Source organism: Falco naumanni, chromosome 9, assembly GCF_017639655.2.
Source record: "Falco naumanni isolate bFalNau1 chromosome 9, bFalNau1.pat, whole genome shotgun sequence".
In the NCBI taxonomy this organism is placed as follows: domain Eukaryota; kingdom Metazoa; phylum Chordata; class Aves; order Falconiformes; family Falconidae; genus Falco; species Falco naumanni.
In genome coordinates, this window is record NC_054062.1 from 14,376,539 (window position 1) to 14,403,833 (window position 27,295).

At 42.6% G+C, this 27,295-nt stretch overlaps 1 protein-coding gene across 3 annotated transcripts in view; it reads right to left on the bottom strand.

Annotated features, from left to right (window-relative positions):
* SORBS1 (sorbin and SH3 domain containing 1) overlaps positions 1-27,295 on the bottom strand; it is a 173,116-nt gene that overhangs the window by 121,604 nt on the left and 24,217 nt on the right. For all 3 annotated transcript variants that reach the window (XM_040607430.1, XM_040607431.1, XM_040607433.1), the window contains 2 exons: positions 26,141-26,217; positions 6,368-6,424 (listed from right to left, as the gene is read on the bottom strand). The gene's annotated coding sequence lies outside the window, so the exon portion shown is untranslated. The remainder of the gene's footprint in view (positions 1-6,367; positions 6,425-26,140; positions 26,218-27,295) is intronic.

Sequence of the window (27,295 nt, forward strand, 5' to 3'; positions counted from 1 at the left end):
CAGTTTCACAAACTTACGTTAACTGTAGATCAAACCTAAAAGAACACACTCCAGCTGGACTGGTACTGTCACCCCAATTTTAGGGTACTACAACTTCCACTCACTCGTACACAGAGACAGGTTTTGTGGGGAGAGGGGTGGCTGCAGTGCTTCCATCCCCTCCTGTGCAATATTATGTTTCTCTGAGCTGGCTTACTCACTGCAGGCCAACTCCTGAACACTGCCATCAGTCTACGAAAGGAGCACGTAACCGCACTCTGTAGGCTGCTGCATCAGACTACTGGCAGCTGCCAATAGATCCTATCAGCAAAGGAACCCAAGCACCCAGAAATCTGAAACCAGGACCTGAAGTCACACAGATTTTGTCCAAACGAGGGTCAAAACCCTCGGAACAGAGGCTTACACACAGACAGTCCACGGAGTACTTGTCAGCAGGGATTTCGCTCTTCAACATCTGACTCTGGTCTCAGCCCCGAGCCAGGAGTACCCCGCCACCGGGCTAATTCCCTGTGTCCCAAGCAGCCCTTGCCATGCTGCGGAACCACGCACAAACAGACTGGAGCTGCCAGAGCTGGCAGGCACAGGACAAACAGTGTGACCGGCCCCTCGCTTCGCTGGCAACTTGTTGGAGAACAAAAGCTGGTGACAGGACATCCCTTTTCTGACCATATTACTCCTGAATTTGCTGTCTCTGTGCAAGTGGCTCTCCAGCATGTGATTTCCCACATTCCACGAGTGGTCTGATAAAAATTCCTGAATTCAGCCAAACGTTTAGTAACTCCTCTGATTCTGTATATCAAAAATTGCTGTGGGTGTGAGGGAAAGCAAAGAGAAGTGTAATGGTCTGAGGACATTAAGTTTGCTGGGCAACAAAAAATTTTGCTTTCCAAATTCCACATGCACATTTGTTGCAGGGACAAAATGGGTGCGTAGGCACTGAAAAGCCCTCGGCAAAGACCTTCGTTTCACATCCAGCCTTACCCAGAGTCTCTCTCCAGGACCGGGGCTGAGTCACTTCACCTTCTGCTGTTTCATAAACAGGCAAAAGTTTACATCAATGCTACGCATACCAAGGTTGTATACCCAGGGTCTTTCACTATACCCAGATCTCAGATGAAACCTCAAGGCACCACAAAACAAAACTGGCAGAAACATCCATAATTTTGTCACGTTGCCATGAAATTATTTTTATGAACTACTAAGAACTTGCACTTGTTAAGTTTTAATAGGTGAAAAGCTTCCTAGCAGTATGGGTGAGATTGAATGCATTTGAATGATGAATCGGGCTGGGTCAAAATTGCTGTGGTGCCCTGCTGCTCCCAATACTGCCAAGAGACACTGAGAAGGAAAAGTAGCAACTGATGCCACTGCTTTCTCAACGCCAACTCTCTCTCATGTACTCTTCCTCTTCAACAGTTTTGGTTTTCCAGACCAGTGAGGATGTAGATGACTTTTTTTTTTTAGTTGTAGGGCTATCTAGTGCCCTAGGTAGCTTTGCTCAGAGCCAGCCCCAGATAATAACACCACCATTTCTCTCTTCCTATACAGTCCACTAGACTTACAGATTTACTGAGATTGCATTTGGCTGGAAGCTCGTTAAGCAGTGCAACAGATAAAAACATCTGTACCACCCTTGCTTTTTCAATTCCTTGATACTGCTGAAAAAAAAAAGGGGGAAACTGCAAGAAGCCTGAAGAATTCAGTATTAACCTAGAAAAAAGAAACTTAGTTCTAGAAGCACCAAATCAATAAAAGCAGTTTCCCAGCTGGAGCATAGACAGGGGGAAAGAAAAAGAAAAAATAAAAGTGCGGTGCTCCAAAGACCAGTAGGTAATGAAGGAACACTTGCATTTTGATCAGGGCAGACCAAAGAAACTATACTTACTGCTTTTCAAGACAGACTTTCGCAGACTTCATTCCATTCTGCTGGTATGCAGAGAATGTTGGTAGAAAGCCACCCAAAGTGTCCCATCCTCAAAATCTGCAACATGCTTTCAGTCAGACCTGGATACTGAAGCCATATCGTCTTGAATGTTACAAAGCGGCAAGACAGAATTCTCCTACCCATTCCTGGCCACTTCATATTCAAGCTTATCTCATAGCTAACACCTTCTTTTCCATTTACTACCTCCTAAGCTTGTTATATAGCTTCAATTCCTATTTTCACTCTTTTTGCACCTTCTGATTTGTGAGTTCCTAGACCTGCAAATCCCCTTCTCCAGTCACCGTCTTCTCAGTAATCACTTTTCCTTCAAAATTTTTCACCCTTCTTCCTATAAGCAGCTGTGCTGTATGTCATCACCTAGGCATGATTCAGACTGGATGCTCTACAATACAAAGAACAGGTCTTATTTATGTTTGTGAAACCTTGTATAACTTTATGCCGTTGTATAAATCTTTAATAGGTACTAATGCATTTGCTGGAACAAGCTGTGTGTTAATATGCAGCACAACTGTTTGGATACAATCCTTGCTGACTGTCAGAAGCTTCTGGAATTAAAAAATATGCAGTTGTTTGGTGACACTGCAGTTTCAAAGCTGAAGGATGCAAGTTGAATGAAATGTCATAGCACTGGAAATGTCTCTATCTACTTGTTCCACGTCTGAATCAGGATGGAGTTTGGGAGCTCAGCACTATGGACGTGGGGCTGCGCTCAGCTACACCCACGGCGCCTTCTCTCCTTTATGTTATCTACCTCCAGATCCTCATGTTCACAAAAATTTAAACAACTATTTCAAATCTCAGCTTTATCTTTAATATTGGCTGAAGAGTCTAGAATGGTCCTGTCCATTTTTCACACCGTTCTTGACATGACTTTTCTCTGGCTTTGAGTGTGTCATGCCCTGTGTGGAATTAACTGTGAAACAGAAACCCCGGTGGCAGATCGGATGCACAGTTTCAGGGACCAGACAGGAGCTGAGTGATTTCATCACTGACACCACACAAGCACTGAAGGCTCAAGCAAACAGGGGATGTATGATGTCTTGGCCTCAGGGCCAATGAATAAAATATGCTCATGATAATGGAGAAAACCCAACAGGGCAGCAGAAGTGTCAGGCCTTCATGTCATCCAGCCTCGGGGTAACGCTTGTGGAGACAAACCAACCACATTGCAAATTTCCATAACCTGTACAAACAGAAATCTTTGGGGTTTGTTCTCTCTGCATCAGGTTGCTCCTAATGGTGAAGCTGGTGATGAGTCTTATCCCATAATATCAACAATTTGCGCACTGTTAACATGAAATTCAGGGATATGATGAATTGCTGTTGTGGCACGTTTGTAGGGCCTCTGAACAAGGAGCGGCGGACAGCGTTCATCCAGCCATCCACCTCCACAGCTGCATCCTAGGGTTAGGAGTTCTTTCCTATTAATTTTAATACAGTTTCACTAACAGCACTCTTGTTATTTTATCCTTGAAAGAGATTCGACTAAGAGATTAATTGAGAGGGTTTTCACATTTGTCAGTGTGCATTAGGAAAGAAAAGGAGCTATATCTGATGGAAGCAAGTCTAAAATTAAACAAGAGGCAACTCTATTAGGACAAATTCCCATAACAGTGAAATCTATTGGACTTTATACCATTTCTTCAGTGGCATAAAAAATACTCCACCACTTCAGTCATTTAAAAGTAGATTGGACCAAGCAGTACAAAAATATATTGCAGGGAATACAGCTATATCAGCACAGCAATAAAACAGATGAGCTAATAACTCTTTTCTCTCATTTTCAGGATTGTGCATGACAAGATTCCAGTAAAATTTATTTACCTGCAACCAACACAATTTTCAGAGTCCAGATTTGGAGCAAATTAACACCTCTCTGGGAGGAAAGGTGTGCACCATCTATCAAGTGAGCAGTATAACAGTTCTGAAGGGGGGGCAGGCAGGGACAAGGCAGCTCTGTGCAAGTGAGTTAGGGACAAAGACTTTCAGAAGGATCAGAACAGAAACACTTCAGATAATCTGCCCCCATATGACTGGAAGCTGAACGCTTTACAGAAATTTCCACTCAGTTGCAAGGGTTTAGCTCTTGAGAAAAACACCCAGCAAAACCTGGCTGCAGCTCTCTACCTATTGTAACAGTTGTCAGAAACACTTCTCTGAAGATATCATAATTTACATGAACTTCTCAGCTCATCAAATACCAGAGCTGACATGAGAGGATTTTCACATGAAATCTGTGTTCCACAAGGTCAAACTACTTAATGGAATCAAACTAAAATGGAGAGGGGACATTTAAACCGACTAAGTTAAAACCTCACTCCTTTTCTACCTGATCAGAGAAAAAAAAAAAACCAAACCACTTTTAAGCAGAAGAATGTAAACCTCCTGGTGAAGTCCTCATTGCATGAGCAATATTTTCAAATTAAAGTAACTGTTGTGTCACCAGCTGGACAAGTGGTACAATGCCTTTGTGCTTAATGCAAACTAATCTGAGGCAAAGAGAAGATGGAGATCCCTTTGTTGTTTTATTTTGTCTCTAAAGAACACAGCTTCAAGTATCCAAAGAAATAATCAAAAGAATAGTTAACTGAGCAACTCATCTCAATTCAGCGCTCACAGCTTGTAGGAACTCCAAACCTGTTGCTGAGAGTATGCCTCCCCCCACAGATGCACTGGTTTTTGTCAAGGAATACAGACCTAATTCACAAAAATAAATTTCTGTAGAAACCATAAAACTTCTTTCATAGCCATTTTGCTTTGTCTCTAGTTCCTTTAAAATGTAACAAGCTCTGAATCAGATATAATTAGAATAATTTGCATTCATTCTACTACTGAACAGATTTATGATACCTTGTATAATCACAGCAGAGTCACATCTTCAAAAGGTTTCGAGAATGAACTGCTAAGCCTTGGGGACTAAAAAGCCCTTTAAGATTGGGGTCAAACTAGGCATTTAGATTCAAAAATAATAAATAAATCCATTTGGAGACAAAGGCCTATTGTATACCACTCTTCCAGGAAAACCCATGGGTGGCTGAGAATTACTTGGGAAAACTTTGCGTAAATTAATTCTGAATCATTCTCAGTTCTTTCTTCCACACTGAAAAGAGGGGTCTATGGAGGGAGGAAAGCATTGTGAGTTCACACAGGGTCAGGGAATATCTGGCTTTGCAAATGCAGAGCTAGAAAATGCTCACGGTTCTTGGGACACTGAAAGAGACAACCAGCACCCTCCCTGCCCAGGGCTCGCTGAGAACCTGGGGCACCATCAGCTCCAGCGGCAAGGGCTGGGGGGTGGTACATTCAGAAGGTATGGCAGTGAGGACAAATCACAGCAGTCAAAGCTTATGTGGTGTGATAGTTCAAAGGAACCACTTCCCACCAACATCTGCTTGAAAGGAAGAAAAAACAAACAAACAAAAAGAATCCCACTGTTCCCTATCATACATTGCTTTCTCTGCTACCAGGCAGACACAGTCAAGCTGATGTGCAGAGTTCAATAGGAATTAGAATTTTACTTGGGAATTTTGCATTATTTTATAGATCTAGAAAATAATTATTAGGCTACATAGTTCTCTGCATTAGTTCAGAAAAAACACTGAAATCTCATGCTATGTTATGGGCTTTTACAGTAACATTTATAGAAAAACACTATTCTTTATTCTTAACTATGCAACCATGTGTTAACAATTATCACCACAAAAGCTATTTCAGTTCTTCCAAGTTATACAACAAACCAGACAGCAAGGACAGCTTTGAACAGTTGAACATCAGGTTCTTGTTTATTATGTTATCCTATTTGTAGGTCAAAATTTTGCACATCTGCTGAAAGCACTTTCTCTACACCAGGCAATTCTCCTGGTAAAAGTGCTTCAGGTACTAAGCTGCTGAGGAGGAGCAGAACAACCCTGATTCAGTGCTTAATTACAAAACAAGACCTTCTTACAGAGAGCCAGGAAGACTCACAGCCTGGGCAAGGGAAGGACACAGCGCTTCCGTCATGCCACGTTATTTTCCCAGAATTATAACTGAGTTAGGGTGTAACCTTGGGGAATCATATTGATTAACAGTTTGACCATGATTTTGAAGTCATTGTAGACCTGCTACTAAATAGCTCTGTTCTTTTTCTGGAGCCTGTGAAACCAAGCATTTATCCATTACCAGGCAGCCTGATATTGAACATCACTTGCAACAGCCAGTACAAGCAGGATGGCCATTGTTCTACACATGAACGTGAATTCTCAAGCTTAGTTCTGATTCAATGCAACTCTCTGGAGAAGACCTTTGTGTTTAAAATACTGCATTCAAAAATCAAGGGAGTAGCCATCTTCTGCCAATACCTTTGAAACTCGCTTTTCTGAAAGTTTCCATACTGCACTTGAGATGAACACTAGGGAGAGTAACAGTGGGGAAAGTACATACCTTTGGCTGAGCTTGGAGAAAGAAGCCACAGCTCTACAGGTGTTTTCTGGACTCCTCCTGGAAAAGAAAAAAGCAGTAAATGTTACAAAACACCATAATCTAATGCAGCTGTTAGAAAAATGAACTATAAAATGCTCTCTCATTCTAAAATAAAAGAAACCACCATCCTAGGGTCTGCTAGAAAATTTGATGATTATTTCTAGCCCATCTACTTGAACTAAGTAAAAAAAAAAAGCTAAGAGTCACCATTTGTCTATGAATCAGCTTTTATGAGGCAAGAGCCTCTATGTCTATATGAAAGCCAAGGCAACATCATCTGTGTTTATTATTCTGTGAAGAGAAACAGTGCCAAACTTCCTGCAACACCCACTTCAGCTGCTGAAGTCCAGAGAACTGAATGTGCTGCTGTTAGCATTCGGAGACAGGAATATGTTTTGATGTAATACATCAGACACAGGCTTGTCTGGTGACAAGAAAGTAACAGGTTCCATAATAGGTTAAAAGAGAGCCAAATATGAAAGCACTACATGCAACTCATACAGAGTAACTTCTACTCATCACTTGTGGATTTTTTCAAGAGTGTTCTAAGCATTCTAAAAATACCACAGAAGTTGGTAAATAGTTAAAGTCTCCAAGCTTGTCACATTAATGACAGTCTGATTGATGTATACAAATGTTCTAACACTACTCTCACTATGCTGTGTTTAATACAAAGTTACATGTGAGTCAGGACTAGGACAAAGGTTCTCATGTACAGAGAAGTCTGCTTTACCGCTTTGGCCATCGCTATTTAGTCAGGTGTCTTCCTACTTGCCAAGGACACAGCCTGTGGATGCCTACACGTAGGGACACTGTGGGTGTGCCGCAGAGCTATTTCCCTCCTGCCGACATTATGCTGCTGCTTCTGCGTCTTGGAGTCTCTCAGAGAAGTGTCTCCTCCTGCCTGAAGAGGTTGGCCTTTGCCTGTCTCTTCCTCCAGGTCTCCCTAAGAAGCAACTGGGAGCAGAAAGACAGATGTGCAAAAGCTAGAGTATTTAAATGAGATCCAAGCCCTGTAGAAGATCCGGTTTCAGGATTTCTGCTCAAGGTTAAATCTAGTTTTTTCTCACCTCATTAAGGCCATAGTGTGGGAAATCACCTGACAATCTCCCCACCTGCAACAGGCACCTCTCTGCATGTTTTGAAGAGCAGGTAATAGCAGCTGGGAAATCCATTTGCTGCTGCCGCCACCAAGGACATACAATTAGAAATGCCAAGCAAGCAGCATAATTCAGCTCAAACTCTCCGAGCCTAGTGTGAGTGATAGAAGCAGGGCCCATGCTCCAAGCTGTCTTTAACCCTGTGGCACAGAGCCTCAGGACAGGCAGATCTCACAATTTTGCATCATCCTCGTATTTGGATCCTGGTAAGGGAACATTTACGCCTCCTGCATACTCGCAGTGAAAAGCTGTCTGTTCTCAGTACAGGAGAAGGTGTTTTTTTTGTTTCTCAAATGGTAGATCAGTAGGTACCTCTGGATGGGGAGAAGACACAAGCCTCTCCCCAGTGGGAAGGGCACCATAGGATGAAAAGTATTCATTCAGCAGAATATATCGTGTCCAGACTTCCCTTTCTCATCCTGGAAGTTTTACATGTGAGTCAGGACAGTTGTAGTCCCAAAGCAGAAGGGAAAAAACCCAACATCTCTGCAAGACAACCCGTCATGGGGGAGGGCTCCTGCCTACCCTGGCAGGTAACCCCTCACATCAAACATCAGTCCATCGTCCTGTGCAGGAGAAGCCCTTCTGGGGAGCTCTACACAAGACCCACAGCACCCCACTGTTTTTCTACCCTACTGTTCCTTTCTCAGTCACAAGATTTATGCACATGTTGATGTGTTCTTGTGGGTACTCCAATCAGTGAGGAATTTTTCCCTCCCCACAGTGTTGCTCTGGAGAGTAAACAGAATTCCCATTAACTTTTCTACTTCTTCCTCCTCAGAAAGCAACTTACCTCACCAGCTACTTGAACCCACTAGTAAGGATGTATGAACCCCTAAGTAAGGACTAGGGCTCTAGAACACCTCATCCCTCTTCAACCCACCTCCACAGGTTCTGAGCTTCATTTTCCTCAAAAGTCCATAGGATCAAGCCCACCACACTGGATAGCGCAACCCATGACAACGCTATAACACCACTGGCTATACCAGTCAGGTATCATGTACTACCACTGACACCCTAAAGCCGCTTTTACTGGCAGAGACATTTTGTCTCCGTGCCTAAGCTACCTGTCTTCCTGTGCCATTCAGCTCTTAATTTCTCACTTACTGTCTGAAGCAGGAAGAGTAACACTATGCTATCCAATCTGGGTGCTATGATGTGCTGACATTCCTACAGAGGAACTCTAATACAGAAAAAGAGAGAGGCACACTAGCAAATGGCACAGCTGTATCTTCCCTTTCTATCCTGTACTTACTCAAATTCCATACCCAACGCATATCTCATGCCCTAATGCCAGTGCTGTTATGGAAAACACATATTACGTGTTAATTTATGAGGGGCAAATGCTGCCTACAGGTTGCCTTTAATGTGTCAGACTTTGATTGTTTACCTGCAAAAAGCTTTTTGATTCAAATCCTGCCCTACCCTCAGCCACACTGCACAAACAAATGCCTCTGAAAAGAGAAACAAAGCAAAACAAAAAACCAGTCAAACCTCTTTAAAACAAAACAAAACAGTCCTGCATGTTTTTGCCTAGAATGTTAAGTCAAAGGCTGAGAACAGTAAGTGACATACCCTGATTGCAGCAACACTGCTCCAGGAAAGTCATGGACTTCCCATACACCACAAGACAGCAACATGCCTAAGTATACCGGAGCAAATGTTATTCTGAATAGCAGTAATATTATGTGTTGCCATTAGATAAGTAACCCCAACATGAACCATTCTTATCTAATGTTAATCCAGAGCGCCAAAGGACTGTTGTTTCCATTGGTTTGCAATAGAGGAGAAATTCTTTGAGAGTCCAATTAAGTTCAATCACTAACACATGCTTCCTACAGATATCCCCGAGGATCAGGCACACATTGCAACTACATTCCTGACAGCTAGAAAGGCAGTAACAGCAAAATGAAATTCTGCTTTTAAACTGCTGATTTACAGCTTGAAGAAACAGTATCCAGGATGCCAACCGCTCCCTGCAAAATGGTCTGGTCAGGGCAAAATATGCACAGATTTCCTTTTTGGCAAGCGCAATGGTCTAACTTTTGATTAGGTGGCAGCCATGCAGCTTCCAAACAGCTTGAGCAAGATGAGAGCACAATATTTGAATTAACTTTTAAATTAAGTAGTATGCAAAATGTACAAATGTGTTCTGACTGCTTCACTATTTTTGGGCTCCACACTAAATTAGTCATCACAGAGTGACAGAGTGGTCAGGGTGGGAAGGCACCTCCGAAGATCATCTCGTCCAACCCCTGCTAATGGAGGTTCTTCTCGAGCAGGTTGCACAGAGTCGCATCCAGGCAGGTTATGACCCACAAAGTCAGGGTGTGCGTGCTTCCACTGATGGTCTTGTTTTCAAAGAAGTTGTGAGCTTTCCCAAGAAACAGATTTCTCGCTGAATTGCTGTGTTGAGTTCTGTTCCTGTGCAATTTCTTAGCTGCAGCGTAGAAATAAATACATGCTTTTTTTATGGGGGAATGGGAGACTTGCTCATTTGTTTTAGGAATTTATTGCAACCAAAGTCTTTCAACGCTACCTGTGACAGAAAGGGTAAGAACATTCCCCTATTCTTTGATTCTGATGGAGCAAATGTTGTCCTGAATTTACTGCATCAACTGCTGAACGCCTGCACTCCCCTAACCACATCATCTCTCCAGGTGGACAACACGTCCTCCTGACCCGTGTCCTTTCCATCCCCAAAGCACACAGCTCAGCGATACAGAGGCAGGACTTCAGTGCTGCCCACCCCTACAGGGTGCCAAAGGCAATGTGGGGCTCAGCCAGGCGGGTGGGATGCAGGGATCAGCGCCAGGCTGTTCAACTCCACCTCGTAGCTGCATGCTGTGCCTTTTGATCAAGAGGGATCATTCAGCTGTAGCACTATTATTAAACAGCTCGCTCCCGAATATTGCAGGCAAAATTTTAAGACACATGGGAACATGGGTTCTTCCAAAACGAGCTCCTGCCTTGTGAAACAGGCCCAGTGGGCTCTGAAGAACTTGGTACTAACCTGTACTATTTTGAGCACAGTGAAGGCATTTCAAACTTAAGGTTTTATATAGATTCTGGAATGACTATACTTTTTATCCCTTCCAGGGAAATGCTATGGGAGGTCCCTGGAATAAGCACTAAAACTTCCCGGAGCTGAACTCTGTAGCTCAAGCATGCTGACAAACAGGATCCATGTTTAAAAAACAATAATAATAAAAATAAAAAAAATCAGTGCTCACACTATACAGAAGTACATATTTATTAAGAAACAAAGAGCATGTATATCCATCCTTCTGCCCACAACAGTCTAACTCAGTCTCCATTTATGCCTGCAAGAATTATTCTGGCACAAAGGATGGCTGCTGTGCCACTTGAAATAATGTGAAGGCTGTCAATTTTCCACATACCTCCTGTGAAGGAGAAACATGCCCAGTTCTGCAGTGTACGTGACGCATCACACAGTCAACACTGATGTCTGTAAAACCTGAGTGTGGGGGAGAAGGGAGGAAGGAGAGGGAGCAGAACAGAGTGTCACTGCCCCTGCTGTTTTGGAGCTCTTGTCCCTTTTCATCACGTATTAATGTAGTCCCTGTGGAAGGTAGTCAAGGTTTAACTCACAGCGTACAATGAAATTAAATCATTTTCCCCAACTTAGTCACTGACTTTCTGTGCCTTTTTAAACAAAAGGCCAGGAAGAGCACCAAGGAGCGCAGCAGCAGCAGCACTGCTGTCGGAAGGTCTTCAAACAAACATGCCTTTGGAAAAAATGACTTAAGTAATTCAAAGAACAGCAGATCACAAAAGGAAGCTGATGATGAAGGGACACTTTTTTCCCCACCTCTAGCCTTATGAGGACTGTAATCCTAGCAACCAGCATTGTTCAGAAGCATGTGTGGGAGGACAGGGGGAAGAAAGGGTCGCATTGTTTATGGTACACAGACACAGGGACTGTGGCAGGAGCCAAATGAGGAGAATAACTTCTGTGTAAGAAAGGAAGAGTGAAAGGAAATGGGTAGGTAAGGACAATTGTAGGATTTGTACAGTACAGAAGAGAATCCCTTCCATGCAGGATGCAATTTCTTCCATGGAAAAGATGTTTCATCCATGGAGCTGGATGACATAACTCTTCTGGAATACCATGGAAAAGATGTTTCATCCATGGAGCTGGATGACATAACTCTTCTGGAATAGTAACCTTCCAGTGTTTGTTATCTGTGGTTCTGTCACTAGACGGGTTCCAGTTCTTATAATTAGCACATTATCAGCTAAAAAGTCAAAACATTCCTTGCATCAATCTATTTAGTCCTACGTCACCTTTATGAGATGGTCACCAAGACTGCAAAGAATGTCTGGTGTGAATTATAAATACTTTAAAGGGTTTTCAAAGTATGAATACTCAACACTTCCTGAAAATAAACTTCCCGGAATAAGCTTCTGGGTCACTTACATCAGTAAGCCTTTCCGATATCCTGGCCATTTCCCCTCTTTTATAGCTAACAAAATGGAGAAGCACAGAAGCATCAGACAACTTTTATAAAGGCATCTTATTTACAAATCTAAAAGGCGGCAGTTGTTTTTTTCACCGGTTGTCAAGCACTTCAGATTTCACCAGGAAAATCACATCCCACCTGCAGAACGCTATGAATAGTTTGAAAACCTATTAAAAGGCATCTAATAAATCCCACAGGATTTAAAACAAATGCCTACAAAAAACCCACTGCATTCATCTAGAGCCCATACAAGCTTCTCTATGGACAGATTAAGGAAAGTGGTCGTCTTGTTGACCTGCTTATAGTATGACATTAATTACTCGGTCCACAAGTGTGAAAATGCTTTCCTAGCTGAATTGTATCAGGACCAGAAATACAGGCAGAGCCCATAGTTTTTGACTAACGGCATTCCTTTACCACAATTACTTCTATGTGGACTCCGCCACAGCAAGTGAGTTCAACCAGGTGGCTGCTTACACATGGTTTTCTGTGGGCTGCCTCAAGGATGCCCACGAAGAAAAGCAAGTCTGCTTTCAACAGGCTTAAGTCAGGTAGGCAGGGATCTGCAGCTAACAAGGAGTCCTAAAGGGTTCACACACAGCAAAGTGCTGAAAAACCATTATTACAGCAACAGTATATTAATTACTGCCCTGAAAGTAATTTCATTAAGCCTCTTCATACAATCTAAATATTCACACCATTATTTGGTGGTATCAGAAAAACATCTAACATCTGGAAATGCAAGTTGCAGCAAGACAAAAATACACCAAAATAAAGTGGAAAAGGATCCCCAGCACTTCATGAAGCTGTGACAAGCATCCAGAAGAAACACGCTTCACCATTAAACTTCTTCATGTTATTTCCAAATGATTTTTGACACTGGAACTAGCTTTTAATAGATGCAAAGGAGATAAATGTCTCATTACCAAAAATAAATCCGTCTGTTAAGGATGACAGAGAGAGGCAGAAGCACTGCACTGCCTATTATGGTACTGAGCAACAGATTTCACTCCCTCTGCTATATGCCCATTAATTAAAAATCTGACAAGCTTTCCCAAGGAATTTCTGAGCTTCTTTGGTCCTCTCTTTAATTCCTTTATAATTCTTTGTATATATAAACATGCCAAGCCTGGAAAGAAGTGGGGCATGCACATAACTTACCACAGAGCTCTTTTTCTATTGAAATAGAAATACTGGTAAGGAAACAATAACAGACAAAAGGGGAATAATGAAAGAAATTAATGCAATGAAACAAATGTGCCTGCAGTTCCCCATCCAGTCACCAGAAGAAGCTGCTTAAAACACCAGCACCAACATGTTTTTCTGTCTAGGACAGAGACCTCCTATGTCTGTGCCAGGACTAGATGCATTAGCTCCCAGTGAACTAAATCACTTTGCATTACAGCCTGTTTCATGAACGTGCGAGACACTGCTTTAATAGGAAGTGGTAGCTTGCTTTAGCATTAACAGTGTCGCACACAGCCATAATGCAGTGAGGCCTTTGTTCTCTTTGCAACGTGTTGCCTTTGTAAAATTCCCTCCCTACAGTCAGGCAGAGTAGACATTTCATTCTCACAATTGATATAACATGGCCAGACCTCTCGCTCTGTCAAACACATACACACTCCCTCATACATAGCCATACTCACAGATTTTTGCTCTTTCTTCTTGTTCTCCTTTGATGAGATAAAAATCACCCCGCAAAGCAAAACCACACATCTGCGCAATCAGAGCAGTTTCTGTTCAGACCATTGTTACACCTTAAATAAAGCCGCCTGGAAAAAATTTCTCTGGGATATTGTTGCTTATGAGGTTCAGAGCTAGGCGCACATGTAAAAACTGAAGCATAGGCGGCCTTCCACCGTACCATACAGAAAATGCGATCCTGTGTTTTACTCAGCTATTCATCTGCCCTTTAAAGCAAATCCAGCTGAAGCAATTCTTTGCTGGCATGCAGGAGGGCTAGATAGCCTAATAAGTCTCCTCCACCTCTAAGCAATTCATGCCTTGCATGGCTTGTTTTTATTGACTTATCTTACTGGCTCTTTGTGGGCAGCGGCACGTACCTCATGCAAATGCCAAGACATCTCTTGCTTTGGGATGCTATTGTGCGAATGCAAGTAAATTGGAATTAAAACAAAAACACATCATTTCATTTCTGAAGGATTAAGTCAATATCCTCATGAATAGTTTTTATATATCTAGAGAGGAGGTTCAGCAACACCACCCCACAACCACTCCATTAACCAATCCAGCCCTTCCAGTTCAGGGTCATAGGCTTTACTGCTCCTGCTTCACCACAGCTGTTATCCGAGCTGCCCTGCAAAGATTAGAGCTTTAACACCTCCAGCAGGGATTCCCAGCCACTGAGGCAGAAGTCATGACACCCGAGACAACCAGCACAACAGAATAAATATGTGTTCTGAATACATCAAACTGTTAAGAGTGAAAGACTCCTCTTCATCAAAACCACTTCCTTTGTGCACCTTTTTACCTCAGCAGAGACTGATTGTGACATTTCAAGTTGGCAGAAAAAAATGCCACATTTGTGGCATTAGCTGATGAGCTAATACAAATGGGGGCAGCTACGAGTCTTCCTAACACAAGAGGAACCCTAATTCTGAGTACGCCTTAAGGAGTTACTGTAGCATCGACACCAAATCACAACATCTGTTAACATCACCTTTCTGACTAAAAGAGTAAGCAATGAAACTTCCACTTCCAAGCCAAAGTGCAGAGGAAAGAAAAGTAAGTAAATATTCAACCTGTTACCTTGAAAAAAACTTCCATGTTTCAGCACTAATCTACCACGTGAAATTCTTCCCCTAAGTCTATCACCTGGAAAGGAGAAGCAGACTGAGTGAGAGCACTTGAGAAACAGAGCACTCTCAATTTCTAAATTTTAACCACGTTAAAATGACCAAGCAAGCTGTAGTTTTAAAAATTAAGCAGCAAAACTTGACTACAGGAAAGGAAAGTCTGCTTTCACTGCTTGGAAATGGTCCTGATTTTTTCAGTGGGAACATTCAGTAGTACATGTTAATATTTAACTCTGTGTTTTTCCAATATTACACCAGTCTTCCTCCAGGGATGCTGAGGAAGGTACTGGCATAGCTGAACTGTTACTATCCTTTAAAAGCAAGAGAAGTGACCACTACAGAAAAAACAGCAACAGAAAATACAAGATAAAGGAGAAACGTTTCTGGAAAGAAAGTTTCTGTATTACACATCACAAGAACATCTTAATGAATCAGCAATTCACATAGACAGTAAGCGATGAAAAAGATGTTAATAAAACCCATCAGCTGTCCTCCATACAGCTATACTGCACAGTACTGCTTTACTTGGGTCACTTGTCTTTCTGAAAGTGCAAAGTCTCATGATAACCTTCAAGCACTGGCCAGTGAACATCTGCTGTTTTATCTGTGGCACTGCTGCTCCAACTGCCAGGGCAAACATAACAAGCTCAGTCAGGGACATCCCAGCCACCCTACTGCAAAGCGTTTGCACTGTCTAGTTTTCTCAAATCTTGTTATGAGACACTCCTTCCTTCTGCCTGTCCATTTTTCTCCCCCAGATGTTGTCCGAGTTTTTCCTTGGTTTTTGAGTTAGCTAGAAACAAGACTTTAAAATTAAATGCTGAAAGGAATCTGCCCACACTCACAGTGAGACATAAGGAGGAAACAACCGGGTGTTCGGAGATGGTAGCACCTGCTGTCCTCTGGTGAACACGCATCCCACATCATCCCTTGTGCCAGAGCATGGGGCATAGGACAGTCACAGCCCCTTTCTCCAAACGCACTGCGCAAGAGGACACTGTCCTGACATTTCTAATGGCAATTAGTGGTACCCAGAAGCGACCACCACCTTTGGAAGGACAGACATGTTGTTTTGGTACTTTAAAGAATCTGGATGGAAAAAGCCATTAATGTTAGAAAACACAATGAGCGAATACAAGTTGGCATGCATTTCCAGATGCCTGCCTCATTGTTACAAGATGCAGAAGGAAAGTCGATACTCCTACAGACAGTAAAAACCTCATCGTATCAGTGCCTTCTATCCCCCCACCATTCTATTCACCATCTTTAAGTGGGAGGTGTTCCGCAGCCTTTCACACTTGACCTCTTAATTAAAGCATGGTAAAATTAACATCTCAGACACGATAGATCCTTTACCCACCTACATCAGTAATTAAACTAATTCTCAAGAGAGCAAGAACATTTGTTATGTGTAATGTAACTTTAGCTGGGGTATTCCAAAGAAGGAAAAAAAGCTGATGTAATAAATGCAGTCATTTATATTTTAAGGGAGCTATTGTAAATGAAAGAAGAACACCTGTGACAGCTTGAGGGGGCCCCAGCCAAATGAAATCTTTTGTGTCACCCAGGGACAGTACATTGCATATGGCCTCCCCATCTCCAGCTGCAATATTGAATAACTAAGTGGTGAAGTAGACACGCTTTATGCCTTCTCTGACTCTCAGATACTGGCACCATGATCTGATTTCAAAACTGATGAACTGTACCTTATAGTAATTTCATACTAGTTCTATGTGAAAAGCAGGATAGGTCTGAGTAGGTCTAAGGTCTTTCCCAGGGACAGTGCAGCATTTGTGAAAATCCTAGGAGACTTTGACTCATGACTGAGACAAGCCTAGGCTATATCACAATGCAAATAATTGAATAACCATGTAGAAAGAGTTTATGTGCTTAAAGATGAAAATTACACCTTATCAGAGTGGCAGACTTCCATATTCTCTTCATGCTGATGTATAATGGACCAAGAAATAAGAGAAAGTCCAAGAAAATAACTAAAAATGTATACAGAACCAAGGAGGTATGGAGGATACTTGAAAAGCTACAAGAGCACAGAACACAAAACCCATTCATTTAGGAACCATGACTGATCACTGACATCTTCTGAAGCTGAAATCCATGTCTGAGAGCTTGAGTTTGTGCTTGAGCCTGAAAGCACTAAAAACACCTTTTCTGTTGTCAAATCTGGTACTTACTTGCTCACAGGGCCCGTTACGCAGCCGAGGCGTAACTGTTGAGAAACGGCCTGACAAAGGTCTGCTTGCCTAAGCAGTGACAAGGGAACTTTTTCTAAGGATTTCTCTAAAGCTGCATACGGGCAATCCGGGCCTCACGGAGCTTCAGAGAGTCCTCCCAGCCATCTCCTCCACTCAGGGTGTAAATGCATAGTGTTCCAATTATAAGCAGCCAGCATGCATGCAACATGCTGTCTCTCCCCAAAATACAGTCAAATCCACATCAGGTAAGGTATAAATTTCCCCAGTCCTTCCTTGCTGCATTACTAAGCAATTAAACAAACTACAGTATACACTGTTAAACCTCAGCCTAAATCCTCATCCTGAAGTTTAGCTGATCTCATGATTCTTCCACTCGGAGCTACTCAGTTGAGACTGGCTGACTGCCTGTCAGAAAAATCACACCAAACCCCACCACACCACACCAACACGGTATTTCAGAGGGAAAGAGAGCAGCAACCGTTCCCAGCGTTCACGCCTGCGGTGAAATTTCAACCACCTGGACAAGTGAATTACGACTTACTAAGAGGCATCCCGCAGCAGTGCCTATACCTGTTTCTCAGAAGGAAGGGAAGAGAGACTATATAATGTTGTTTTGATATAAGCGATAATGTTGACTGGGGAGGTTGCTTTTGGCAGGGTTGTTGGGGTTTTGGTGACACTGGTGGTGGGTTGTGGAGTTTTTTTGGTTGTGGTTGGTTGGTTTTGTTTGGTTTGTGGTTGTTTTATTTGGGGGGGGGGGGGGAGGTGTGTTTTCCAGGGGTTTTTGGGTTTTTACACAGGTAATATGTGTTGGTATTGAGGTCATGCCTTGATTTTTAATAGAAAAATATAAAATATATTTTAAAATATATAAAAAGTAATGAATTAGTCTCATGCAACTGGTAATATAACAACCAAAACAGATAAAAACCAAACACCAATGGCAAAGATTTTTAAGAATACACTTGTACTTAAGAGTACTCGAAAACAAAACACTTCCCCTAGATGTTTAAAAGCCTTCCCTCTCTCCCCCGTGCTGCTAAACTACAAAAACCAGGAGCTCTTTCTCACATGCAGAACCCAAGAGCCATCTCCCTGAGATGAAGGAGGCTGTAACTTTTGCTGCTTGGAAGTCTGTACTGCAGGGACTTGTAGGCTGTCTGGGATTTATCAGCTGTGGCCATCCCTCCAGCCCCCAAGGGAAACACACCCACTTCTGCCACCAGTATTAAACACCTGAATGCTTAGCACAGGCTTACCGAAAACTGAGTAATGGGCTCAGCAAATTCAGCCTTGTGTATCTGAGAATTGCTCTATCACTGTTCATCCACATTTCAGGCACACAAACAAATCAGGGTTGTTGAGAATTGTGCAAGAAAGTTACCAAAATATTGAGCCCAAGCAAAACACTGTGAAGAAAAATACTTAGATTTCTGTTCTATTTCAACTATCTTTTTCTTGACTTGCACCAGTTTCTATGATTAATCTTTAAAATGTCGCTAAGGAAATGAGACAGCTAAATGGTCATTGTCTTAAGTATACACTGAACATCTCATAGCACAGCCAGTTTATTCCAGTTCTGCTATGCAAAGCATCAAATACTGAGCACATGACAGCTAAAATAATCAGAGGCATTCAGTTATGAATAAACAAGGCCAAAGCAGAACATGAATATAGGAATAGAGGATTTAAAACCTTTCATAAAAGGTTGTTATAAGCCTATAGAAGGCAAAATTGACTGGGCAAGTTCCCGTCATATCCAGGGCACCATCTGGAAAATGAAGAGAATATTTTTAGAAGTAACCAAGATAACTTATTATGGTATTAACAGCATTAATTGGAGCATATATAGGCTCAGAAGACCAGATCCCCAACAAGTACAGTGAGACTACCTTCTGAAGTCAATGGCTTTTTTTGAAAGTTTCAGGTGTGAAATGACACAGTGAAACTTGTTCCTAGACCTTCTGACATATAACGGTAGCCACAGATCATAAGTTTAATAAATAAAACAATTTCAGTGGTCTGATTAAGACAATACAGATTAAAGTTCATAATTAGCCAGAAGATTAAATGCTTCCATTTATGTACACACAGGAAACTCCTTCAACTTCACAGAGGGTACCATGGCACGAAGAGCAAAATTCATCTCTCCAGTGTGCCTGGAAGGACTAGTTCCCAGCAGATGCTTCTAAGGTCGTGATTTTTGCAAGGAGCATCCCCAAAAATGCTGGAAATGAAAGGGAGAGTAATGTTCCAAAACTACATTGCCAAAAATGTCACTGTCTCCATCCAGAGGCACTCGAGTGCATTAGCTTTGAGGTCATCAGAACATTTCTGGTCTGTTAGAGAAGGAACAGGGCAAGAGACAGTAATCATTCGCTTGAGAAACTCTCCCGGAAATTTTCTTGAGACCAAAAAGGCATTAGGCTTCCCAGTGTCACCATATAGCATGCAACCTCCCCAGAAAACTTGGTCTGAAGGAAAAACATCCTGGACTGAGCTGCACAGAGCATTTTAAAAAATGTATAAGATAAAGTAATCACTGTGTACAAGGCAGAACATAAAACCTGAAAAGACGCCCCGAACAAGTCTGCTTAGGACTTTATACCATCCTCCACCAAAACAAACTTTCACAATTTATGTTCTACCTGACTGCAACTGCCCCATCTCCAGATGGCCCTGACTACCCTCCTGTTCACCAGCAACTAGCTCTTCCCCTCACCTTCCCTTACTGTCTTCTGTAATGAAGCCAAGTGCCAGGGCTCTCCGAGGAGACAGCTGCTGTTATCTACTATCAAGCAGACTGTCACAGCTTGTGTTAGGTTCCCCATACATAAACCCTGCTGTCATCAGAACAGCACAGTAGGACAACACACCATGTCCAGGTCCCTGGAGAGGGCTGGAGGTCCTGCACCAGGGAGACGGTACAGAATGAAGACAATTTTGCTAGTCTTCGGGCACCAAAGAAACTTATACTTTCAGCGGGGTTGGGTTTGGAGGACAGATGGACCTTTGGTCCGTTGCTTTACAATACTGCTGAACTAAGTCAGGTCAAGGGCACTACCTTCAGGACAAATCATGTCCCACACAAAGGGATAGGGCATTCAGGATGGATGCCATCAGCATGGAGGCACAACATTCCTGCAGATTACACTTCTGAAGCTCGAAGAGGAGGGAGCTGCAGGTACATGTACTCTTCAGTCATTACTGCAACCATCAGGCATAGGACACTGTTCACTTTGCCAGCTCAGGAGTGGATATGGATAGCACTGCAGCCACAGCTGCAGGCAGCTCAGACAAAGCTGGTGGTCCAGGCAGGAGAACAGAGTGAAAGCTCAAAAAGCTAGTGCATTCGGAGTGCCTAGTAGCTGACCTGGAATCTGATCTAGCTCTACATGGGAGGGGGTGTAGTGGGAAGTCTGAGGCAACACACATATTTTGTTTCACCTCTTGCTGCTTGTTTTCTGAATCTCCTTCACCTCTTCTCAAATAAAAACTTCAGGGCAGGAAGCAACTTTCTTACTATTCCTAATCCTTGGAATGATACTTCGATGAGATAGCACTGAATGCTTGTGATTATATGCTAATATCATTATTAGATCCCAGGTAATCATCACTTCAAGACAACAATATTGTCCACTTCTCCTATCAGAGACAACAGCTTAAGAACTTCGTACAATTTGCAGTTTCCTTGTTACTCTGAGGTTGCCAGAAAATTAAAATCAGGGTAGCAAAACAGCAGTATTTTTCATTAAAATCCCAAGGAGTTAATTACATAAATACTGTTATACACTGCACTTCACGATCTCTCCCCAAGAAACTTGTTAGGCCCTTTTAATAATGCACAAGCATCATCTTATTCCCATGAAACAGAGGAAATTGTGTTCAGCACAGCCACAGATGTCACCGTGAGGTGTTCCTGCACGAAGATAACAGGGACCCACTTCTACACATACCCAGTAGCAGAAACTGGCCTTTATTACAGTTGCATGTCCAATAATATCAGGAAGGATAAAATATTTCATGAGGACAAGGGCAACGGTGCTCTGTTCAAGGGCTTGTCATCACTTCCGATTAGAAGCTCAGGAACACAAAGCCTGTTTTCACTCCAGAGCTGCAGGCAAAATAGCACCAGCCTCAGTGATGCAAGTGAGAAACAAAACAAAAATGAAGGAGAAAAGGAGGAAAAAATATCTCCAAATTTTAAAAAGCAAGGCTGCCATGTAATCACACTTCCACAGTGAGAAAGAAAACACTTCTAGCCTCCTTTAGGGGCTGATCATACAGGCTGCAAAGAAATGAGAACATATTTTTCATTTTTTTTCCCAGCTTTGTTTTTCATCCAGGTTAATTACATTAAGATATAGGAAGGAGCTAAAGGGCAGAGGAGCAAAACCAAGTACATTTTCTCCTCCACAGCTTAGTAACCCCAGCCTGGTTTCAATCTTTTGTAACTACCGGGTATTACTATGTATTCCCTCAGGAAGCTAGGACAGCCCTAATTAGTCTATGATAATGAAAGATACCTTTTAACTGCTATATCCTTTCCACCACATACTGGAGGCCATCGGAAATTTTCACAAACTAAAGCATGCAGGGATTTGACCCAGCCCAGCTGTGCCTGCATTCCTATTAACCCTAGTGGCCCATGGCCACCAGCTGGGACTACCATATAATCCAGGCATGCTGACAGCGAGAGGACACTAGGCACCAATTAAAATACCAGAAGCTATCATTGCTGTGAGCACTACTGCAGCTTAGGGAAGGGAAACACTACTGTAGATAAGGCTTGCAACTTCTGTGGATGTTTCCTGGTTTTGCCAGACTATGTTAAAGCTAAAGAAGAAATACAATAAAGAAAAAAGTGATCTAAGTTAACCATTTTTTAGTTTGAAAGCCAAGAAAATAGAAGTCTTTCCCAACGACACCCATGTGCTCCTCTTGAGCATTTTGTGCCTGAACCAAAGCATATAACAAGATCCCTATTTTTATAGCTGAAGAACACAGGAACGGAGCTTCTAATTTAGTTGCAGTTCATACCATCACCCAAAACCATATCATCACACCCACACGGGCACCTGGAGCCAGCTTTAAAGGCCAAAGAAGGTGGTTCCATTTTGAAACGTGATCAATTCCATGACAGCTGACAAGACCTTCAAATACCCGGAGACTACCAGCGCCAAGAGAGGGGAAGGCTGCAGTGCCAAAGACCACACTGGTTCTGTTTCACAAAGGGAAGCTGGGTGACCCTGTGGTGAAGGCTGAAGAGCTTGACTCTAGCTTCCTTGGAAGGAAGCTGTCTGAATAACTTGGACAAGTCATTTACGCTTCTAGCACCACCCCCAATCTAAAATTTTAGGCTAGCATTGATCTTCTACCTTGCAGCAATATAATAGCTGAATCTGCAAAGTGACAGTGACTTAAATCTAAATCAACAGGACAACTGAAGTTGTCCGTCTACTTGCCAACAGGACGCACGCTCTAGAACAGTGCACAAAAAGGCAATTCTTAAGTGTGGGGCATTTTTTCATCTTGAATTATTTTTTTCCTCTTCCTTAGAATGAAGGCATATCAAATCGTCGTCCATTCTTTGCAAAAGGGTGCAGAGCACTGGTCGAGGGCAAGCTCTGGATCCTGGGAGCCAGAACCTGCAGCCCAGAGCATTTCACTCAGCACCTCCCCAAGGCAGCGACTCTGGGACAAGGCATCCCAGCAAATGGACAACCAAGGAAGCAGACAGGCACCCAGACAGGAAATGTATTTGGCAGTTAGGATCCTGTCAGCATTTTGTCAAAGCTGAGCTATCTCTGAAGCACATTTCAATTTCAGAGAATTTGTGACTTGCTAAAAATATGGCACTGGAATTCTTCCAACACCTTGTAATCATTGGAACCAAACTGTAATGTGCTTTAATGTGCATCAACATTATCTAAGTTCCTGACAGCATTTATAGATTTGACATGAAGAGCTCTGATGAACAGAATATTTCTTGGTTTCATGCACTGACTGAGAATGTTCACTCCGATGAGTGATATTTGGGGTTCACCCAAACTAGGGTAAAATTTGGGTAATTTGGGGGTTTTTGGGGTTTTTAAGCTGCTATTTTATGTCTTTGCAGGAGTCCATCAGAATTAGAACCTTCCTATGTTTTGCTTTGGGACACTCTGAATAAAAGAGGCATTTGCTGTTCAATATTTCAAATAAAAAGGCTTCAGCCCTTTCACAGGATGCAAACCACAACTGATTCAGCTATGACATAAAAAAAAAAAAAAAACCACAAAAAAAAAAACCCCAAAAAACAAAAACAAAAACAAAAACAAAACCCATCCACACAAGTTTCTTCAGTGTTAGAAGGACAATGTATTCCCTACAGAAACATGTTTAGCATTTTTCTAGACAGATATAGCCAAATTTTAATGACAATGAAGAAGCTACTGTAACAGTACAACAAAACACAACATTAAACAGCATTTACATGCTTTTCCTGACCCCTTAGGACATCACAGTTCTGCCATTCTAACAAAATATTTTTCCTCTTTATTTAAATCATCACAGAGGTTTGGTGATTTGCCAAGAAACCTGCTGAAGTCAATGTGATTTGCAGCATGAACGTAATATATAAAAAAAATACCTCCCCTGTGTATCTCTTGACAATGTTTGTTTCAGTGTATACTGTTGCGCCAAGTGTCTGGAATGTTACACTTGTTCAGAAAGTTCCCAGAGCCCTGATGCCTGAAGCCATTTTGTTTCACTTATGTATATTTTGTGGTATGTATAAGTCAAACAGATCTGGTGCATGACTGGAATTAAATGCTCTTCCCATAACGAGACGCTGAAAAATGCCATACAAAATTGATTCTAATAGCACAGCGATATTTCAGCCCATGGTTTTATCTGTCCTGTGGCCCCATGCAGTCTGTAACATGTACATTCAAAATACACTGCAAATTGAACCAAGATAACAAGACGAGGAAAGACTTCCAAACTAAATGGTTGTTGGGGGGGTGGGGGGGGGTGGATGGATTGGGGTTTTTTCTTTTTTTTCTTTTCAAATCCACAATATGTCCAGATTCCACTGCTGAGTTAGTACTGTTGAACTGATAACAACATTTTACTTGAAGAACAACTTTGTTGTTGATGGTTGACAGATAGATTCAGGATGTAAATGTCAACTAAAGTGAGAATAAATGAACAGGAAGAGGTCTGAGCCAAAACCAGACAAACTGAGGTTCAGCAGCAGCCATTACTACAGTTTAACAGTGCAAGAAACCACTCAGTAATGTCATAAGGAAGAATTACACAGTATTGTTTTACGCTAAGTGAAAATTGCTTTCCACTTTTTCTCAAGCTTACACTTCATTATACAATTCTTCAGCTAGGCAGATAAAAAAAAGATACTTTCATTTGACCACAGATAAAATGTATTTGTACTACATCATCTGGTTGAACTCTAAGCTTTTTGGGGCAAGAACTAAATTTACTTTTGTTTAGAGACTGAGAAATGGAGGCTGTAGTCCTAACTGTCCTACCAGCACTACTATAATACAAATAATAAAATACTGTCTTGTCTTCAATTGCAATTGAGTGACAGCTGCCCACATACTAAAACCTCTTGGGCTACATGCTAAAAGTTATTTGCTGCTTGAAAGTCATAACATAAAACACTACTCACTGACAGTTACTGAGCAAAACCTGAATGAGTGGTTCCACAGAAACTGGAAGAACCATACATAAAAGACAACCAGCTGAGGTACAAACCAGCCTGATGAATCTATACCTACATCAAGGAAGGAGAAACCTGCATTTTCATAGGAACTTCCTCAAACACTGCACTAGAAGATTTATTCTAGCTGAAATGCCAGCCCAGTGTCTTTATGAGCACTAATTTGGCTTAGTTACCTTGATATGCAGAAAGAATCCCTTATAGACATATTCAGCCCAGTGTACAATGGAAGCAACCTTGCCACAAACTGCTGAGATGGAGTGCTGAGGGCAGAAATGTACTGCCTTTGATGCTTTGACTTGCTTATCAGGTACAGTTCCTGACATCCCACAGAGAAGAAATTCTGGCAATGTTAACTTTAGCTGAGACTCAAATTAACAATGGGAACCCAAAATGCATCCAGGTAGTGCTCTTCACAAGGCAGGATGACAGAACACTTCACCTAATTAAACTTGCCTGCCTCTTCAGATCTGTGGAATCAGGTGCAAGAACTTGGGAGGTCACCTGCCGGAACAGCTCCACCAGGAGATCTGAATTTGTCCTCATAATCTTTCACCATGCCACGGAAATCCATATAAATTATACAGACCTAACAAAAAGGCTGACAGACAGACAAACCAGCGACGCAAGCGGGTGTTCAACTTTGTTTTGTATGGCAGTTAGAACATAGCTTCAGGTTTTTCTTCCTAACTATGAGGTCACACATCCACCAAATGTAGGCATATGGAAATATATACAACATCCTTTCATCCTTACCACCCTTTGCAGACATCCAGGCTGCAGTAAAAGACCATTTATCATTTTGCTTTTAGTAGTCAAAGAGCAGTTAAATTAAATGACCTGGGGAAAACAGGTCCTGGAGAAGTCTGTGAGCTACTGAGAAAATTAGCCTCTTTGACTCTGTCTCTACAGAGAAGAGATCATGGACTTTAAACTCTACGATAACAAATAAAGTTAAATACCACTTCCTGAGTCTGGATCTTGTTCTTGGCACTACACAAAGAATAATATCCACAAATCTTCACAACAATAGGGCTTTTTTTTGTTGGTGGTGCTCTTTTTTAAAGGCTGTTTTTTCCATGATACGCACATTTCCCACAGCTCACAGAGGTATCTGATCAGGCTTTAGACTGTTATCTTACAGTCCCTGTCTCTTGTTAGTGAGTTCATCTCTCTGGGAACAGTGCTACAAAAAGCACTGAAAAGAGAAAGACACTGCAAAGGAACTTGTGTGAAAAGCAGTTTTGCTTTAAATGTTTTAAATCTAAATGGCTTTTCATTCTGATTCCCTAACAAATCATTTTAGTTCATATTTAATGAAAAAAAACCACCAACCTGCTCAAGGTAGATTATTACAGATGAACTGCTACTGTCAATGAAACATTCAGGCTCTCAATAGGAAAGCACAATGCCTGCCAAACAAATAAACATAATATTTAGGACACTTGAAGCATGCTATCAAATGGACAGATTGTTACACTGTACAGATCACCTGACCCAGCAGACACACACAGGCATCACTCTGTTCTCATGCTGCAATGTCATTTACCAAAACACTTTGTTTGTCTAAGCATTGAATATCCTATTTGTGAGGACTCTGGACTAATTCAACATCCCTTACCACAGGCAACCTGATACCTGCTAAGCAGTGAACCAGACTAGTTAGACCACAGCACAACCTTTTGTCGCACAGAGAATCACAGCATCACAGGGTACGCAGGGTGGGAGGGCACCTGTGGAGATCATGTCGCCCAGGCCCTGCTGAAGCAGCTCTCCTCCAGCAGGCTGCACAGTCATGTCCAGGCGGGTTTGGATGTCTCCAGAGAAGGAGACCCCGCAGCCTCTCCGGGCAGCCTGGGCCAGCGCTCCGTCACCCCCAGAGTCGGGAAGTTCTTCCTCATGTTCAGGTGGAACTTCCCGTGTTGCAGTCGGTACCCGCTGCCCCTTGTCCTGTCCCTGGGCACCACCGGGAAGGGTCTGGCCCCGTCCTGACACCAGCTCCTGGGATATTTGTAGGCATCAATAGGATCCCCCCTAAGCCCCTAAGTCTTCTCTTCTCCAGGCTAAAAGGCCCAGCACCCTCAGCCTTTCCTCCTCAGGGAGATGCTCCGGTCCCTCATCATCTTCACAGCCTGCACTGGACCCTTTCCAGTAGCTCCCTGTCTCTCTTGAACTGGGGAGCCCAGTATGGGCCCAGCACTCCAGGGGCAGCCTCAGCAGGGCAGAGCAGAGGGGGAGGATCACCTCCCTCCACCTGCTGGCCATGTTCTTCCTCACGCCCCCCAGGGTCCCACTGGCCTCCTTGGCCACAGGGCCACTGCTGGCTCACGGGCAACTTGCTGTCCCCCAGCAGGCCAGCTCCAGCCTGTGCTGGTGCCAGGGGCTGTCCCTCCCCAGGGGCAGGACCCTACACTGGCCTTTGTTGAACTTCATTGGGTTCCTTTTTATTAGGTTCCTCTTTGCCCAACTCTCCAGCCTGTCCAGGTCTCA